This window comes from Heterocephalus glaber, unplaced genomic scaffold (assembly GCF_053883595.1).
Source record: "Heterocephalus glaber isolate CG9 unplaced genomic scaffold, H.glaber_assembly_v1.0 deba00001579, whole genome shotgun sequence".
Taxonomy (NCBI): domain Eukaryota; kingdom Metazoa; phylum Chordata; class Mammalia; order Rodentia; family Bathyergidae; genus Heterocephalus; species Heterocephalus glaber.
The window spans coordinates 913,956-933,420 of NW_028258360.1; the positions used below are offsets into that span (position 1 = coordinate 913,956).

General features: G+C 38.0%; 1 protein-coding gene and 1 long non-coding RNA gene across 21 annotated transcripts in view; one reads left to right on the top strand and one right to left on the bottom strand.

The window, feature by feature from the left end:
• Positions 1 to 19,465, top strand: part of Pcca (propionyl-CoA carboxylase subunit alpha) — a 399,147-nt gene that overhangs the window by 76,464 nt on the left and 303,218 nt on the right. The gene's annotated exons all lie outside the window — the stretch shown is intronic.
• Positions 1 to 19,465, bottom strand: part of LOC106010573 (uncharacterized) — a 31,532-nt gene that overhangs the window by 5,671 nt on the left and 6,396 nt on the right. For both annotated transcript variants that reach the window (XR_015443863.1, XR_015443862.1), the window contains exon 2: positions 2,211 to 3,949. This is a non-coding gene — a long non-coding RNA (uncharacterized LOC106010573). The remainder of the gene's footprint in view (positions 1 to 2,210; positions 3,950 to 19,465) is intronic.

The window sequence follows — 19,465 nt, forward strand, 5'->3', positions numbered from 1 at the left end:
ATTACCTTAATATTCTTTTAATATATGGGGAGGAGCTACCAAATAGTATTTAGGAGAATGAGAGAGTTAAAATTGGTGTTTTTGAGAAATTAATCTGGTAGTTTTCAGATTGTTAATGAAAGTTATCATTAATCTGATAGTTTCCATTTCATGGCACTGAAGTTGTAGACACAAATGATCTCAATTAATTGAGTCAGACAAGGAAGTTGAATAGTATGAACTTTATTTCTGGTGCTGGGAATTGAGCCTGGAGCCTCACACATGCTAGGCAAGTGCTCTGTTACTGAAGTACACTCCTAACTCTTTTTTTTCTTAGTTTTGTTTCAGGGTCTCCCTGAGTTGCCCAGGCTAGACTCAAACTCATGACCCTCCTGAGTAGCTGGGATTATAGGCATGTGCCACCACGCTCAGCTATTATTCTCTCTTAATAGAAATATTTGAACAATATGATTCTTTTTCTGAAACTTGGACTAGGTTCAACTTTTAGAGTGTTTGTTGAGGAATTTGAAGACAGTGTAGAGGATCGTGTGCTCTGAGTTTCTGAGGGAGGAAAATCTTCCTCTATTTTTAAGTCTTTTAAGGATAAGATCAGTCAAATACATTTGGGGCTGTGGAGTTTTTCAGGTGTGTTTTCAATAGGAAAGTTGATGTGATTTTATAGGGCTGGGCTTTCTTTGGTTTCTCTTCAGATTATATAAATTGTTGATCTTTTATAAGGCTGGGTTTGTTCCCCTTTTGGTTGAGGTTAAACAGTTTTCAAGTTACATTCTCTAATCACCATCTTCTGTGTAAAGTTATATGCATTTCCCTGCATATATTATAAAATCCATGAAAAGAATGTCATAATTTTTTCTTTAACCATGTTTGAAAATGAGTTAGGGCATCTCTTTCATGAATGACTTAGATATTCAGTTGATATTGACTCATTCTTGTCTTTTAAAAAAATGTTTTAGCTAGGGATGATGATATATACTTGTAATCCCAGCACTCAGGAGGCTGAGGCAGGAGGATCAATCACCTAAGCTCAAGGCCAGCCTGGGGTACATAGTAAGGCCAGCCTGAATTGCAGAGTGAGACCCTATTTTCAAAAAACAAAACAAAACAAAATATTTTTTGTTATACATGTATTTTTCAAAATGTGGTAAAACCTAAAGAAAAAAAACCTATCCTTTTGCCACCCCCCCATCTATTTATTTAAATTGACAGGTGAAATTGTATGTATACTGTACTACATGATATTTTCAAATATACATATATATGTATATATATTTTGGAATGGTTAAATCTAGGTAATAAACATATGCATTACCTCACAGTTACCTTTTTTTCTTTTTTTGCCATGAGAATACTTAACATCTACTTTTAGCATTTTAAAAGATATATCATTAACTGTAGTCACCATGGTACACAGTAGATCTTTTGAGTTTTCATTATTTCTGAGAGTGTAGCTCAGTGGCACGACTTTTATTCACTCTGTTAAATAACCATCACCATCCTTTATCTTCAGAACTTTTTCAGCACCCCAAACCAAAACTCTGCCTTTTAAACCCTAAACCCCCATTTCCCACCCATCTCCATCACCTGGTGAGGTCTGTTCTACTCACTGTGTGAGAATTTGCCTAGTTGTGGTACCTCCTCTAAATGGAATTACCCAGTATTTGTTTCTTTGTGTCTAGCTTGTTTCACAGGATTTCCTTCCTTTTTAAAGGCTGAATAATAATCTGTATTCTAGCTATAGCACGTTTTGTTTCTCCACCATGTGTTGATGGACCATAAGTTGTTTTCTATTGGCTATTGTGAATGATGCTGCTGTGAACCAGTACTTCTGGCTGCATCAGTTTTTATTCCCACTGTTCTGTGTCTTTATTTGTTTGGTTTTACCACTAAATCATACCTATCTTTAATACAAGGACTAGGTAATTATTAACTCATTGGCTATATAAGTGCAACTTATATAGCGTCAGAGGTTTAATGTAAGAATATCTTCCTAACCAATATATGACTGCTCGTTAATCTAATATTGCTGTTACTGAGACCCACTGCAGACTTGTAGGACCCCTGGCACCGTTGATGATGGACATTCATTACTATTTATCCCCTAACATTTTAAAAATAACATTTCAGATATATAGAAAAACTTGAAGAATTATACTATAAATGCCAGTATACCTACCATTTAGATTCTATGATTAATATTTTGGTATATTTACTTTTAATATATTTGCCTTTTCCTGTGTTCATCTCTCAGTCCACCTCATTTTATACATTAAAGTAAGTTGTAGATAATAGTCCATTTCAGTCCTCTGCACTTCAGTATGGATGAGTTCAATATTTGTGTGCAGTTCATTTTTGATTAAAAACCTTTAATGAAATATAATTGTTATTCAATAACACATGCACAGATAGCAAAAACTTATTGTAGACTTAATGTATACCCCTGAACTCATAGTCATAATCAGGATAAAAACCATACCATCAACTCCAAAGATTTCTAGGTGCTTCTTTGCTGCTCTTTTCCTGGCCTTTTCCCATGCCTTCCTCTTCCTCCCTGGGTAATGCTAGATCTGCTTTATGGTACTGTAAGTTGTTTTGTCTTTATTATAATTGCATATAATTAGAATCATACAGGATGTGCTCTTTTTGGGATGGGCTCTTTTTTACTCAGCAAACTGCTTTGTAAATTTGTTTGTTTTAAAATTGAGCTATGTTGTGTCAGTCCATTCCATTTTATTGCCAAGTAATATGGTATTTCATTGTGTGGACATGTTGTAATTTTATTTATATCCATTTATCCATCAGAGGACAGCTGTGTGGTTTCAACTAAAGGTGTAAGGGAATTCTTTGGAATTTCCCCGGATTTGTTTAACAAATAATCTCTTCTCGTTGACTAGATAATCCAAATATATTTGTCAGTTTTTCCTGTCATCAGCATTTCTCAATGATTTGTCTCAGATAATATATGTAGATTTTGATTGTCACCCAATTTCTATGCAAGTCAAGGCTGAAGTCATGTTTTTTAACTCTTGGGTCTCTCAAGAAGCTTTCAGTGTGTGCTTGTTAATGCTCTGTTTGATGAGAGAAGTTGTTGAAGTAAAATTTGAAATTCTAGAAAGAAATGTAGAAAAACATTTTGAGAAGCATCCCTATGCTTTATGTTAAAATGCTGTGGGTTTTTTGTTTGTTTGTTTGTATTTATTGGTACCAGAGATCAAACTTGAGCTTGAGCTTGCCAGGCAATAAAATGCTGTTGTTGTTTTCTTTAAACTTACAGTAATTTTAAAATTTATTTTTATTTATTTATTTGTATATGACCTCTAAACTTACATTTTTTGTTGTTCTATTGATTAGTTTGAGGATTTTGTTGGATTAAATGAAGTAACATTAATTATTACTGTTACATATGGTTACTGATTCTTATTGCCCCAAAATTCATTCTAAAATTAAACTTTTAAGTGCATGCTTTCTAAAACAGGCAAACATGGGGCTGGGGATTTAGTTCAGTGGTTCCACTGCCTGCCTTGCAAGCACAAGGTCTTGAGTTCAATCCCTGTACCCCCCCCCCCCCCCAAAAACCAGGCAGGAATAATGAGATGACTGCTGGGGCTTTGTTTTTGGACTGGACTTTATCTGAGAATGTTACAGAAGTTCTGAAGCACCCTATTGACACAGTATGACACACACTAATGTGTGGCAAGTGTGTGTGTGGAAGAGAGAGACAGAGAGAGACAGAGAGAACACTTCCCAACATATGAGTATCTGTCTGTAGCCTGCATGTTTACACAGGTGTGTGTTCCTCCCTTTTTTTCCCAGATCTTCACATGCTAGTTAGTTGAATGCAAATGTTAAGAGAAATAACATATCACATGACAAAAATAGGGGCTGGGGATTTAGCTGAGTGGTTCTGCCACCTGCCTCGAAAGCACAAGGACCCAAGTTCAATCCCCGGTACCTAAAAAAAAAAAAAAAAAAAAGTATAAGCATATGACAAAAATAATGTGTTACATTTCTTAACTGTACTGATTTACTTGTAAAACATTAAAACATTTGATTATTATTGACAGCCCTTATATATACCATTGCTGATTAGAATGCCATTGTTTAGAGAAACATTGAATGTGAACACCAGCGTTCATGGGCCGGGGTTGTAGCTCAGTGGCACAGTGCCTACCTAGCAAGCATGAGGTTCTGGATTCGATCCCTGGTACCAAAAAAACAAAAAACAAAAAACCAACCCAGAGTTCATTATGTTTATATAATATGTAAATAAATGACAGTATATTTTACAGTGTAGTATAGGTTAGCTCAATGTTTGATATTATTAATTGCATAATGGCTTATTTAGAAGGCTAAGTTGGTTATGGTTCTAAAATAATTGCTGAACCTGGGTGCTTGATATCTGGAGACCCGTTATACTATTCTCTCCATGGGATGCCAGATTGTCACAGAACACAGGATTTCATGGTAAATTGATTGCTTAAGAGAGTACAGTGAGCCCTTGATTTAAGAACTCGATTGGTTCCTGAGGGCTGGTTGTAACTCAAGTTGGTTATACTGTCAATACAGCTGATATCTGGATGTTTACCTGAGTACATGCTGTAGATAACAAGAGGCAGCTGAATCTTCCATTAACCTAATTAACCCAAGTCGTTTGTATGTCAGGCTGGTTGTAACTTGAGGGTCCACTATATATTAAACCCAGAGACATTCAATCTCTCTTTCACTTACAGTATCAGTGCATTTTAGTCATTGTCTTTGAAATGTTCCCTGTTATCAAAGATGTCTACTTTTACTTTTCTTTTTTCTTTTTCTATTTTCTTGGGCAGGAGAAAGAACAGTGTTTTATCTTTGTTTTATTATTAGTAGAATAGATAACAAAGTTTGTTATCTTAAAATTTCTTCCATGTCTCTTGGTTTATCATATATTGACTCGAGCATTGTCAGTATAAAAAGAGTCAGCAGGCTGGGTGTGGTGGCACATGCCTGTAATCTCAGCACTTGAAGGCTGAGGCAGGAGGATTGCTTCGAGTTTGAGGCTATTTTAGGCAGCATAGTGAGTTCAGAACCAGGCTGGACTACATAATGAGACCCTGTGTCAAAAAAACAAAAACAACCCCAGGTCTGGGGATTTAGCTCAGTGATAGAACTATTATCTAGCAAGCATGAGGAGCCTGGGTTCCAGCCCCAACACCAAAAAATTAAAAAAACAAAAACAAAAACCAACCAACCAAACAAAAAGTCAGTAAAGAGTACTCTTCCCATGTATGTGAGCTGGCTCTTAAGTAGCCAGGAAATATACAAAGGAAACTCCCACCTGGGTGATGTGAGTTACTAGTAACAAACAAACACAAACCCCCAAACACCCTGTTATTTAAAAAATTTAATTTAGAGCAATAAGAGGTAATTTTCATAATCCCAGTATCATATTAAACATTAAAATCTTTATGCTGTTCATCCCTTGATGGTAAACTACTTAAGCTATTTCTCAAAAAGCTTATACCGTGCCATGTTGTTATGATATGTGATTGGATTAAAGGGGAGAAAGAAAATTATAATTATCTCCAAGACGAATTAGTTGCCATAAAAGCAGTCATATTTTGATTCATTTGCTTATTGTTTATAATATAAATTGAGAAATTAGATCTTTATTTTTTCATAGTTCCCTGCCCTCATAGGATAATCTTAACGTCTGACAGAGTTTGGGAAAAATGATGTTATACAATAGAATGAGCAGCTTCCACTGATGGAATCTATCTATGTACGGATTATTTTTTGCCAGGAACCTAAATGAGAGGACTTGAGTTTACTTAACAAAGGGTAAGCATCTATGTAGATTGCTTTCAGAGAGATAACAAAAATTGAACAGAGACCATTATTATTTTTTGTGGTGCTAGGGATTGAACCCAGGGTCTTGTACATTGTAGGCAGGTGTTCTAACACTGAACTACACCCTCAGCCCAGAGACTATTATTTGATTTACCTAAGACTTTCAACATACTTCCTGGTGTGAGTGTGAAGTAGAAAAATACTATGTGTTGATGTCAAACCCTGGGTGGGACTGAGTGTGCACTGGATGCCAAACATCCTGCTAGGCCTAGAAAGGTTTCCAGATCGGGCAAATTTTGAACAAACCTACCCCGTGGACTCTGGATTTGTTGAACTGGAACAGCACATGAGACAAAGCACAGTTATTAATCACACAGCAGAAGGATAAATGAAAGCCTAGGATCCACTGAGAGCTGGTCTTCTGAGGCTCAGGAAAGCTGCTCAGGGAGGATGGAGTCTCCATACAGGAGGAGCCTCAAAATTCCCCACTCTGGGTTATACCCAGGGGTCCAGTTGGTTCCCTGGGCTAAAGTATTGTAGACATCCTGTTCTAGGCAGGACAGGGACAGAGAACAAACTGCTTCAGACAGTGCTTTCTTATTTCAGGGTGTTCTGTTCTTGTTATATTCTTCTAGATGGGCAAGAGGGAGAGGGCTGGGTCAGCCACAGCCACCCAGGGACCTGTCCTAAGGTGAGAAGGTGCCAGGTACTGCTCTAGACACCAAATATATCTAGACACCGAATACATTCAGTGACGAAGAGACAAAGTTTGAATGTTCATGGAGTTCTTTCCTAGTACAGGAAGTCAATAATGAGTTAAAGTCAGACCATGATGGATGCTATAAAGAAAATAGAAGTGAGTAATGCACTAGAGTAGTGGATGGTGTACCTTTTAGAGCTTTCGATGATAATCAGCTGGCTGTGGCAACGGTGCCATAGGTTTGCCACCACTGCACTAGAGCATTGGCTCCCAGTGTATTTTGGGGAACCTGGGGGCCCTTAGGGTCCTTTCAGACTCTGAAATGAAAACTGATTTTCATAACAGCCTCCCATCCTCTCAGGATTGTGCAGCTGAGTTTTCCAGCAGCTACATGATATATATTATCATAACAGACTGAATGCAGAAACCAGTTAGGAGAACCCAGCTATCTTCTATTAAGCTAGATGTTAAAGAGATTTGCAAAAGTGTAAAACATTTCCACTCTTGCTAATGAATGTGTCATAAAAATGTTCTTGTTAACATTACATAGGCTATCCTTTTAAAAGAATTAAATAGTTTTTCTTAATTTTAATAGTATATCAATACAACATACATGGCAATCTGAAGTTCTTTGAGATTGTCAATTTTTAAAACTTAATTGTAAAGTGACTCTGAGGTCCAAAAGTTTGATAAACACTGTCCTAGGGGGTTATTGGGTGGCCACTTCAGACCTTGTGGTGAAGAAAACTTTTTCTGAGAAGTCAACGTGTAAGCCGAGAGCTGATGGGAGAAGAGAACATTCTAGACAGAAGCCAGCTTTCTCTGCCGACTCTTCACCAGCCCCTTCCACATTCTTATCCTTACTGACACATCAAGTCAAGGAACTTGGCTTAGTTCCTCTCTGATAAACTGTTGCTTACCACTTCACTTACTAGCCACCAGTAATTTGTTACCTTTTAATGAAATTGTTTATATACATTTCCAAACATGAGACAAACTTTTGGAAGAAGGTTCAGCTCTTTGCTGTTCACACCAAACTAATTTAAAATGTATTTTAAAACCTTAAATGTTGGTCAAATCTATATTTCCTATTAAATTAATTTCTTCTGCATGAAAAAAAAATCACATTGGATTTTTATACATGACTTTTAGTATTAGGATTTTGTGTTCCCCTCATCATTCTTAAAGGTAAATTTGGGGCCGGAGATTTAGCTCAGTGGTTTCGCCACCTGCTGCGCAAGCGCAAGGACCTGAGTTCGATCCCCGGTACCAAAAAAAAAAAAAAAAAAAGGTAAATTTGTTTCTGCAATCTTTATGCTTTGGGGCTTTAATTTGGGGTATATTTATTAATGTATGTAGACTCTGGTTTTTGTTATCATTCCTGATATTTTTGTCTTTATCATACCTTTTAAAAGCAGTAGCAATTTAAAAAGTGAATTGTGGAGAAAGACAAAAAGGAAACAATGGGTTTATGTAAAGTAAGAGTAGAAGCAAAACAAAAGTGTGTGTGGCCACAATATGAATGGATGAGCAAATTGTTAACTTTTTTTTTTTTTTTGAGCACTCTGTGCCAGCACTATTCCAAGCACTCAGCATGTACTAACTCATTTGCTTCTCATAACAGTCCTGTGGCTGGACCTATTATCTTCTCTTTACAGGTAAAGAAGCTGAAATTACTCAAGGTCACACAGCTGTTAATGCCAACCATCATTCATGGTCATAAACATTAGACTGTACTATAGTTACTTGTGGAGAACAGATTGTACAGCTTGTGTGCCAAAACGAAGCCTTAAAATGTTTCCGGCTTTCTTTTCTCACTTATCATTATCTTTCCCCTATAAGACTGCAATTCATTCAGCCTCTTGCTGTCTTTACCTTGTAGAATACTTCTGAGTCCTGAAGGGACTTACAAAGAGCACTGTATAAAAGTTCCAGTTTCCTCCCCGAAGCTAGAAATGGGAGAAAGAAGCAGAAGAGATAAGAAAACAAGCACATAGAAGAAGAAAGCAATGGTGGAAAACAGGAATGGTGTTCTGTGGCAGTCCTACTGGGAACCAGGACTGCACATATGGGGAAGCTGCATATCTGTAGTGCCTTGGGTGTAGGGAACAGCAGTAACAGAATGCTGGTCATAACAGCACTTGGTGGAGATTAGAAACAGCAGTAAGGGATGATGAGTTGTAGTAGGTCTCTGGGAAATAAGAGGTAGATGATGAAACTGTTTTTGTGGTGCCAGAAAGTAAGCGGTAATGCAGAAATACAGGTCCTAGAGAAAGTAGACAAATGTTGTCCTCTGGGGAAATTACCCGGAGAGGGGTAAAAGAAAGTCAAAGCTCCTGAGCTCCTGATGTATATGTGCTTGTGGAGAAGAGAAGAGGTGGTGTTGAATGGGTCTTTGATAGGGGAAGAGTGAGGTTTTGGGTTTTAGCAAACTAATGATTCTCATTTGCAGGATTGTCAAATACTATATTTAGAGTAGTTTCTCATGTGATTAAAAAATCTGTATGAATAATATGGCATCATCTCTAATTTATAGGTGATGAAATAGTATTTAGAGAGGTTGCTGCGACACCTGCCTCGCAAGTGCAAGGGCCTGAGTTCGATTCCTGGTACCAAAAAAAAAATTTAGAGAGGTAAATTGATTTTTTGTTTTGTTTTGTTTTTTTGGTACCGGGGATCGAACTCGGGTCCTTGCGCTTGTGAGGCAAGCAACGGAACCACTGAGCTAAATCCTCAGCCCAGGTAAATTGATTTTTTAAAAACATGTAGAGGAGGGGGCTGGGGATTTAGCTCAGTGGTTCCCACACCTGCCTTGCAAGCACAAGGTCCCAAGTTTAATCCCCCAGTACGAAACAAAAACATGTAGGGGAGGGCTGGGGATTTAGCTTAGTGGTTCCGGTGCCTGCCTCGAAAGCGCAAGGACCCGAGTTTGATCCCTGGTACAAAAACAAAAAACAAAAAGCAAAAAAAACATGTAGGGGATCAACATGCCAGAATTTTAAAAAATAGGAAATAACCAAGTTTTTAATGTTTTAGTGTATAATATTTGTTGTGATTATGAAAGCTTTAAGAATATAGTATGCTTCTTCACTATGTCATCAGAGATAAAAACAAGCTAATATGATTGCTTGGTTGTATTTCTAGTACTCAAAAAATGACAGTCATATAACAACATAAATGATATCTTTATCCTTTTACTCTTTTGTTACATTTATTTTGAAATCTTTACTAATTTTTTATTATGAAATTTATTTACTTTGATTTTTTTGAGACAGAGCCTCCCTGTGTAGTCCAGGCTGGCCTTGAGCTTGGCGGTGATCCTTCTGGCTCGGCAGGAGTGCTGGGATTATAAGGATGTGCCACCATGCCCAGCATATTAAAATAATTTATTAAAGTTAATACTAAGTATCTGTTCATATTTGATTTTAGATTTTTTCACTGGAAGTTGCAAATTATATTATGGCATAGTTTATCATTTAATATTGTGTGCGCCAATAAATGAGTGTCTGCTTGAGGCTCTATGCTTTATTTTGATATCTGAATCACTGGTTTATATAACTTAGAATTTTTTTGACCAGTCGAAACTTTTCAGAATCTTGCCATGTCCCTGTGGGTGTTAGAACCCTAAAATTAGGGTTTCTTGATTGAGTTAATGAATACACTGGTACAAGAGTAGTTTGTTAATTTTTTTTTACAACTAGAGATCCTGTTTGCACTCTTAGGAAATAATGGCAACTTTCACAAATCTTTTTTTTTTTTTTTGGTACTGGGGATCGAACTCAGGCCCTTGCCCTTGCGAGGCAGGTGCCAGAACCAGAGCTAAATTCCCAGCCCCTACTTTCACAAATCTTAACCAGAGCTGACCATGTATAAGCTAGTATTTCTCTATGGTACTTTTAGTTAATGAAGTGCAAAAATTTCATACTTGTTTTAGCTTTCCATCTATGAGATATTAAGAGTAGTGGCCAGGTTGCTTTGTTACTGTTTTGCAGCTAACTTTAATTGATGTTGAATTGTGGCTTTCCCTGCACACAGGGTAAGTAAAAAGATTGCAGGCATCTAGTGAACATTTTCTCTTTAATGTGCTCATTAGTGTTGGCAAGTCCAGGTTTCAGCACATGTCAGTAATTTACATTTCATTGTGGAGAGGCTACCCTTGTTCCAGAGTTGCTTCTAAGCCTGATGAATATATATTGGGAATAAACAGAGTAGAAGAATTGAAAGCCAAATACCCTGCCAGGCCTTTCAGTTAGTTCTGAAGCTTCCAGTGGATCTCTGATTAGCAATGCATGAAGCCGGATGAAAATGCAAAGATGAGGCCTACAAAAGTTGTCACAGGTAGGCTCTTCCCTTAAATCCTTTTGGAACTACCTTTGCATTTCATTTACCCTACATACTTTTTTCATGGCAAGCTTTCTGTTAAAGTGAAAATACTCTGTTAGACCTAGGAAGTGAATGGCGCAGGATCCACCTTGTTTCTTTCCTCATCTAGCTTTTGAGGCAAATGTGATTGTTAGGCAGTGAGCCTTTGAGCAAAGGACTTGACTCCCAGGGGTCAAATGCTGGTGCTTGGGATCTTGGTTGTGATTCCTTCTGGAGTTCAGTTTTCCCTCTTTCCCTGATTGGTGCCCATTTGTCTGGCTTTGAAAGCTTGCCTAGATCAGTAAGGGGCACTGGTGAGGCTGTGGCCAGTGTTGCTGGACACAGGGAAGGGACTCTTATCAACGTTGTCTTTGAAGCCATGTTTGAGAAATTCCTTTCTTTTTGTAACAAAACTTGATGTGATGAAACTTTTTTTTTTTTTGGGTACCGGAGATCGAACTCAGGTCTTTGTGCTTGCATAGCAGGCGGCAAAACCACTGAGCTAAATCCCTGGCCCGTAATGAAACATTTTTGAAATGGAGGATTTTCTCTCAAGTCACTTCATAGAAGGAGTAGCATTAGAAAACACTAATCTAGATCTCTTTAGAAGAAAATGTTATAATTCTTTATACATGTTGTTTATTTACATTATTTATTTACATGAATGTAAAATACATATTTACATTAATGTAAAAAAGTAAGTTTTAATATTGCCAGCTATGTGTGTATGATTCTTTATGTTTCTGTCTATTGTGTTTGTGATGCTAGCCAAAACATTCAATATAAGTTAAAGTTTTAAAAAGCTGGGCATGGTGACACAATCTCGGAGGCTGAGGCAAGAGGATTACAAATTCAGGACCAGCCTGGGCAGTTCAGTGACTTAGTAAGACCTTGTTTCAAAGTAAAACATTTTTTAAAGTAAGCGCAGGGTTGTAGCTCAGTGTGAAGGCCCTGGGTTCAATCCACAGCATTGCACCCCCCCCAAAAGAATAAAACATTTGTTCCTCATTCATGTTAGGATGCAAAGTGAATGAGCTTATGACTCATGTTCTTGAAAAATGTATGTATTCAAGTCAGATTATTTTTATTTTATGATAAATCCAGTTAGATACTTCGATCATTTAAATATGAAGATGGGAGCACAGTTTATTAGGTTTTTATATTGGCTTTTCAAATATTAGAGTTTTAATAGAGGAGCAATATAGAGCAATTTGGTTTTGCGAAAGTTTTTCTATGTATGAAGATACAAATACAAATATTGAGAGTATTTGTTCAATAATGTTCTGATCAGTGTTCGTGGCCTTTGTGAAACTATTAACGGTAAATTTGACTTCTAGGTGACTATTTGAAACTGTTCCTTTTGGATGATTGCCAGATAAAAGCTCCATGGAATTAAGTTCTGGAAAATCACGTGCAAAGTTGCAGGGATATTGGTGATTTTGAGTATTTAATTGTCCAAACTGTCATCTGTGTATCTTCTGTCTGCATTGGGTTAAAAAAAATTAAAAACTTTTTTAGCCAGTTAGAATTAAAGGTGACATCTGCTTTTAATTGGTGTTTTATTTTCTTCCAAGTCAGTAAAAATTCAGTAAGAGGTGAATTATCAAATTTTGCAATGCTGAGCAACTTGTCAAGTGACAGTAAGCACTACTGTGAGCAGTTGTACAGATGAGAAGTGTTAAAATACTGATTAATCTTCCAGAGCTCTGATTGTAGCTTTAGAAGGGTAAAGCTTACATAACCACTGCCAGCTCTCTAGTGTCAGAATAGTGTTCATTTGTTAATTTTGTAGACTTTTTCCCATTATTGGCAAATTGCCTCTCATATGAGCATTTAACTAATTTTAGTGATACTTGGTCTAGGAGACCTAGGTCACATAAGGCTGTGTATAATTCATTTTTTTTTTTTTGATACTGGGGATCGAACTTGGGTCCTTGTGCTTTCACAGCAGGCGGTGAAACCACTGAGCTAAATCCCTGGCCCCTAGGCTATGTATAATTCTGTTTCTTGCATCTTTTATTTAGTAAATATATTAGCTAAATTCTTTTTTATAAAAAAATTGAAAAAGTCTGAAAAAGAACTTGAAGTTATTCACATATGCATGTTCTTTCTGTGTTGAGAAGAGGGTATTTGAATGTTGGCCAGGGAAGGCTTGTATGGCCCCCTGTTGGACAGGAAAATTGATTATTTCTGTTTTTACCATTTATAAGACATTTTAAGATATAAAACATAAGAATGAAGAAATTAGTTCCTTCAAGCAGAGCATGCAAAAGTGACTCGACTTCAAATAGTCTCAGATCCGAAAAAGACTAACAAAAATATTTGTACTGATCACATTTTAATTTTCTAGCTACTGAAAACTAAAATATGGCACTAAGTAGTCTCCTTATATAGAGTATGTCTTTGAAAATTCACCTGTGCAGGAGGCATAACTATCTCTGTTAATTGTTTATATGAACGTGGAATTCCTTTTTCCTGTTTGAGTGGTTTTGTACATTTGAGGTAGAATTTTGTTTTAAAAGATGGTTAAGATTTATAGCAACATTTCTGAGATTAGTTTTTCTTATTACCAGCCTTCAGTTTAATTCAAGTTTTCTTTTTTGCCTTCCACTTGTGAATACCTGATAAATATGTGATGTAGTAATGTATTTTTGCTACCAGAAGTTATTAGGTTACTTAATTTGATTCGCTAAATCTTGTCCTGAATGGATTTTGTTTTAGTGAAAAAAGTAGAAATGGTGTTTGGGCAAATGAGCTCATGAAATACAGTTGATAAGTTGCATCTTAAAACTGAGGGTCAAGTTTTGCAATTCTTAAACATTTATAGAATATAATTGAAAAATAGAAAATTTAGGTCTTTGTAAACTATACAAAACATTTTTATAGTCATTTTTATGGCTGATAACTTCAAGGTTCATTGCCCTTGTACATTTTTCAAATTATTTGCTTCTCAATACATAAGGCTTTAATTTACCCCCCACTGATAAGCCCCAAATGTGTTTTTAGGAATTTTGAGGGTAGACTGCTGTAGTGCTTCACCTTTCATCGCTGATTCAAAATCTCTTAAGAAGCTCCACTTTTGGAAGCATGGGATGTTCACACAGATTTCCTGAAGCAAATACTAAGATTTAAAAAAAAAAATTTCAGTTATGGAATTACTGTTTACTCTAAATATGTTTATTCTTTGAGTATTAAAAAAAATTTTTTTGGAGGTTTTTTTGTTTTGTTTTGTTTTGTTTTTTTGTGACAGGATCTTGCTGTGTTGTTCAGGCTGGCCTTGAACTCACTATGTAGCCCAGGCTGGCCTCAAATTTGTGGCAATCCTTCTGCCTCAGCCTCCTGAGTGCTGGGATTACAGGTGTGTGCCGCCATCCCCGGACTGAGTTTTGTTTTAATGCTTGTTTATTTAAAAATTGTAGACACAAGATAGCTACTTTTTTGTTAATTTAAATTTGTCTTTATTTAGCTCAGTGGTTTCACCACCTGCTATGCAAGTGCAAGGACCTGAGTTCGATCCCCGGTACCAAAAAAAAAAATAAATAAATAAATAAATTTGTCTTTGTGTGAATGATCTTTTTTTATCTTAAATTTTATGGAATAATAATAAAGTTAAATATTTGTTCCTTGAAGTACCCTAATGCAATCATTATTGCATTGGTAAGTAGTTTTGATCTAATATGTAAATATAATTTATATACTTATATATAATAATAAATATACATTCTCTTAAAGTGCTCAAAGTGCCTTTCATGCCAGCCTTTCATACTCTTGTGTTCCCTCTAGGCCCCCAGTGTTGGAGACTGAGCCCAGGGCCTTTGCACTGAGCTACATCCCAGGTTTTTTAAAAATTTTGAGACAGGATCTCACCGAGTTGATATATTACCAACTTGGAATCAATCCTCCTGCCTCAGCTGCTAGTGTGCTGGGATTACATACATGTGCCACCACCTGACTGTTTTCTGTGTTCTTAAAGCATAAGAAAAACAGATGTTGAAAAATCTGCATTTTGCTAGAAAGAAGACTAAAATGCACATCTAATAGTTTGGGGGTAATATTCTGTCACCTTTTGGGGCTTAGCTGCTCTCATGACCTTTTAGGGAAACGAGGCTACAGCAGACTGGTTTGCTAGTCATTTCTGTGTTTTCAGCTCAGTTTGGTCAGAAATACTTCACTTACTACTTATCCCCCTGCATGTATTTGCCTCTTTGCTGGTGGTGCATTACCATGCCTTCTTTGTATAGGATCCATTACCCTGTTAACAGTAGATTGGATTAGGGGTTCATGCTGGACCCTGGCAGTCATCTTTTGAAGAGTCACTGGCCCACAGGGTGTGTGTGGAGTGGGGAGAGCGAGGGTTATGGATGACACTGGGATGACAGAGAAGGTTGTGATATTTGAGCTAATAACTGATGGATGAGAGGTAGCAGCGACTGTGCAGGCGTAAATGCTCTGAGGCAGGAATGAGAGCAGCATGGTGGAAGAGAGAAAGGAGCTGGTGTTATGAATGAGGAGGCTTTTGGTTTGGGTGAGGTTGGGCAGGAAGGGAGCTCGGGGCAGGCCAGTTAGGTCCTCTGTGAGAAGCTGGGAGTTCAGTTCAGCTGCATCAGGGAGCTGCTGGGGAGTTTGAAGCATGTAGTAATGTATGTGATGATGTACTTCTTTCTTTCTTTTTTTGCTGTGCTAGAGATGGAACCCAGGGCCTTGTACATACTAGGTGTGTGCTCTGCCACCTGGGTAAACTGCCCCCGCCCCCCCATGTGACATAATTCTATGTTACTGTAACAGTACCTATCCAGACTGAAGAATTATGTGATTAAACTACATCGATAAGGAAGAATACTGTAGAAGTTAAACCTTTATTTGCACCTGTCTGTACCTGTCCTCATTCCTTTACTTTTCTATCCTTAGGATTGAATCTTTCTGAAAACAAAGCTATCTTCTAATTTGTACTTTGCAAGCCCTACCCTTGATTGTGAGGGTCAGTTAAATACCATGATCCAAGATTCTTCTTGTCACATTGGTTTATTTTCCCAAGTCTAGATTATTTAGTTTTGAAAAGAAAATACCCCAGGAAAACCTTAGGAACCATGGATCCTTCCAAGTCCTGAGAATAAGGTGTGTGTTACTTTATAGTCATTCTGATGCCTGATAAGTTTGGAGAAACAGGGAAAATGTGGTATTCCAGTGTGAGGTGGCCACTCTGAATCCTATCTCATCTGGTATCTTCCCCCTCCCCCGTGCTAGTTACTGATAGGCATCTCTAACTTCTGTCTGGCAGGTGATGCTTATATCACACAAAGTGCCTAAATGAATTCTTGTTTGCACACTCATATTCCAGTGGACAGTCTGCTTCCCAGCACCCTTTATATCACAGGTGATCTGTTGCAGCCTGTCATGACCATTTTATAATCCCAGATTCAATTATTGAATCGGGATCAATCATACTTAAGCCAGTTTGAGCCAGTGAAACATGCTGAATGACTTGTTTGGGATTCCTGAGAAAGAAACTTCATTATTATTGAGAGAGGTATTGGAAGCCAGGGACCCTTGTTCTCCCTCCTTTTGGGAATGAAAAGGCTCGATTGCTGCTGGCAGTGACATTGTGACTGTGAGGACAGCTGGCCCAAGGATAAGGCCAACAACATACATAATAGCAGTTCTGAGAGAATGGTGGAGAAATCCAGAATTGAGAGATAATTTTTTTTTTTGGTCCTGGGGATCGAACTTGGGTCCTTGCGCTTGCGAGGCAGGTGGCAGAACCACTGAGCTAAATCCTCAGGCCAATTTTTCTTTTTTTTGAGACGGGATCTCACTATGTAGTTCAAGGTGGCCTTGAACTCATTATATTATAGTCCAGGCTGGCCTCGAACTTGTGATCCTCCTGGCTCAGCCTCCCGAGTGCTGAGATTATGGGCATGCACCACCACACCCAGTGGGGAGATAAATTTTTAGAGGAATTTATATTTAAAAATGTTTATGTGTGGAGAGGAGAGGAAAGAAGAGATATTTAATTGGTTAAACAGCATCTTATTTTTTATCAGATGTTTCCTGAACTGTTTTCGTATACCTTTGGACTGGACACTGAGACACTTGGTTAAAAAATAAAGCAGGGGAGTGGGGCCGAGTGGTTGCAGGCTGACCGGGACCTGGTTCTTCCGGCTTGCTCCACCAGCTTGAGACCATGACAGGGTGAGAAGGACCACCCCTCCCCCCAGCACGCCCACCAGCCGACAGCTTGGCCGAGCGGGCACCTCCAACAACAGGTCCCCCCCCCCCCCCCCGCGCCTCTGGCCTTTTGGCTGTGCAGGTACTTGGTTCCACACTGCAGAGGCACAGGGGAACATAAAAGCCATTGTCCTGAGCTGCAGAAGTGAACAACAGAGAGAGGGCCTCTCTCAGGCTCCCTGATGAACACAAGCCCACTGGAAAAATGAAGAGAATCTCTGCAATAAAGGCACACTAGACTACGGTGCTTGTTAAATTGGAGGGATCATCAGCTCCCATCAGAACCTGGACTTTCTTCAGGGGAAAGGCAGCTGAAACCTGCAGTAGAACCTTCCATAGTGCAACCCTGAAGGAGGACAGGGAGTTCAACTTGGGACTTGCAGCCAGAAATCTGCCTGAATCTCATGGGTCTGGGACTAGCTTACTAAGACTAAGACTCATTGACTTATAATTGCACACTGCTGCCCATGTTATCTGCTGTGACAGCAGAGACATACCCTGAAGGAGGCCCTTCATTTTTAAAGGTGATAGATTAGTAACTACCACAAATTGTCATTCTCTAAGATGTATTTGATGCTATGGTGTTGCTGATGTATCAGTTGGGCTAAGGTGTTGTGATTGATCTAAGCAGTTGTCCTCCCTGGTATAATGAAAATGAGATAGCCTCAGAGCCATTGGAGACTCAAAACCTAAAGACCAGCTATATCTGGAAGATAGCTCTGAGAAGCAATCATTCCATAAGGTTTCTAAATACATCAACAAAGATACTTAGAATAAGCAACTTCAAAATATCAACCCAGGAACTAAACCAAGGACAGTACCAAAAACAAAAATGAGAAGACATTTAAGCAAGTCACAAACTCAGACTTCCACCCCTCAAAAGGCAAATTCTGGGGGAAATGAGGTGGAAAAGTCTGATAATCAACCACCACCCTGAACTGTTAGCACCCGAAGTAACAAAACAGATGAATGAGGCTCTAGAAAAATTTAAAGCAGAAATAATCTCCCAGATAACTACAGAGATGGTGAGCAGAGTGAAAGACATGATTAGAGGCTCTAGAACAGAAACTGATAAAAAAATAGATGAGCTCAGAGACATGTTGGGAGCCATGAATGCCCAGGATAAGAAAGAAATGGAAACCATGATCGCCCAGTATAAGAAAGAAATGGAATCCATGAAACAGATTCAAACAGATATTCAGGACATTAAAAACTCCATTGAAAGCATGCAGAGCAGATTAAGAGAATCTGAAGGTAGAATATCAGATATAGAAGACAGGATTGTGGTAAAGGACTATGAAAACAGAGATTTCTTCAAAATAGTAAGGCACCATGAGAAATCAATTCAGCAGCTGTTAGATGATGCAAATAAAAATAACATAAGACTGATAGGAGTCCACCAAAAAACAGGAGAAAGTACAATTGATGTAAAAAAAACTGTTCACAGAAGTAATAGTAGAAAACTTCCCAGACAGAGGTGGAGAATTGGATATACAGATAAGTGAGGCATATAGAACTCCACCTAGCCACGATCAAAAAAACATCTACACCTAGACATATAATAGTCAAGATCCCATAAACCCAACAGAAGAACAAAATCCTACAGGGAGTTAGAGAAAATAAACAAATCACCTATAAAGGAAAGCCCATCAGAATCACAACAGACTTCTCAACACAAACCCTCAAATCAAGGAGAACCTGGAGTCAAGTATTTTGAGCCCTAAAAGAAAATAACTTCCAACCTAGACTGTTGTATCCTGCAAAGTTATCTTTCAAAATCGATGGGGAAAGTAGATACTTCCGTGACAAAGAACACCTGAGAAATTTCATGAACACCAAACCAGCACTCCAAACAATTCTAAGCAATATCCTAGAAAAAGGCAATGAAGGTCACAACTCCATGAAGCTCAACAGAGAGAAGCCACCAGGCAAGGTAAGACACTAAAGGAAAATGGGGAAAAAGAAGTAAGAGCCAACAACAGAAAAACATCATGACAATGATGAGTCAGTATCTATCAATTATAACTCTCAATGTTAATGGCCTCAATTCACCAATCAAAAGAAGTAGACTGACAGAATGGATTAAGAACCAAAATCCAGAAATATGCTGGAGAAACACACCTAACTCAAAAAGAAATTCATAGACTGAAAGTAAAAGGATGGAAAATGGCTCTCCACGTGACAGGAACCCAGAAAAAAGCAGGGGTAGCAATCTTATTTGCAAAGTAGATTTCAAACCAAAGCTAATTAAGAGAGACAAAGATAGTCACTACATCCTTGTGAAGGGAGCAATCCAAGAGGAAGAGATGACAATCCTAAATATATATGCACCAAATATGAATGCCTCCAACTATA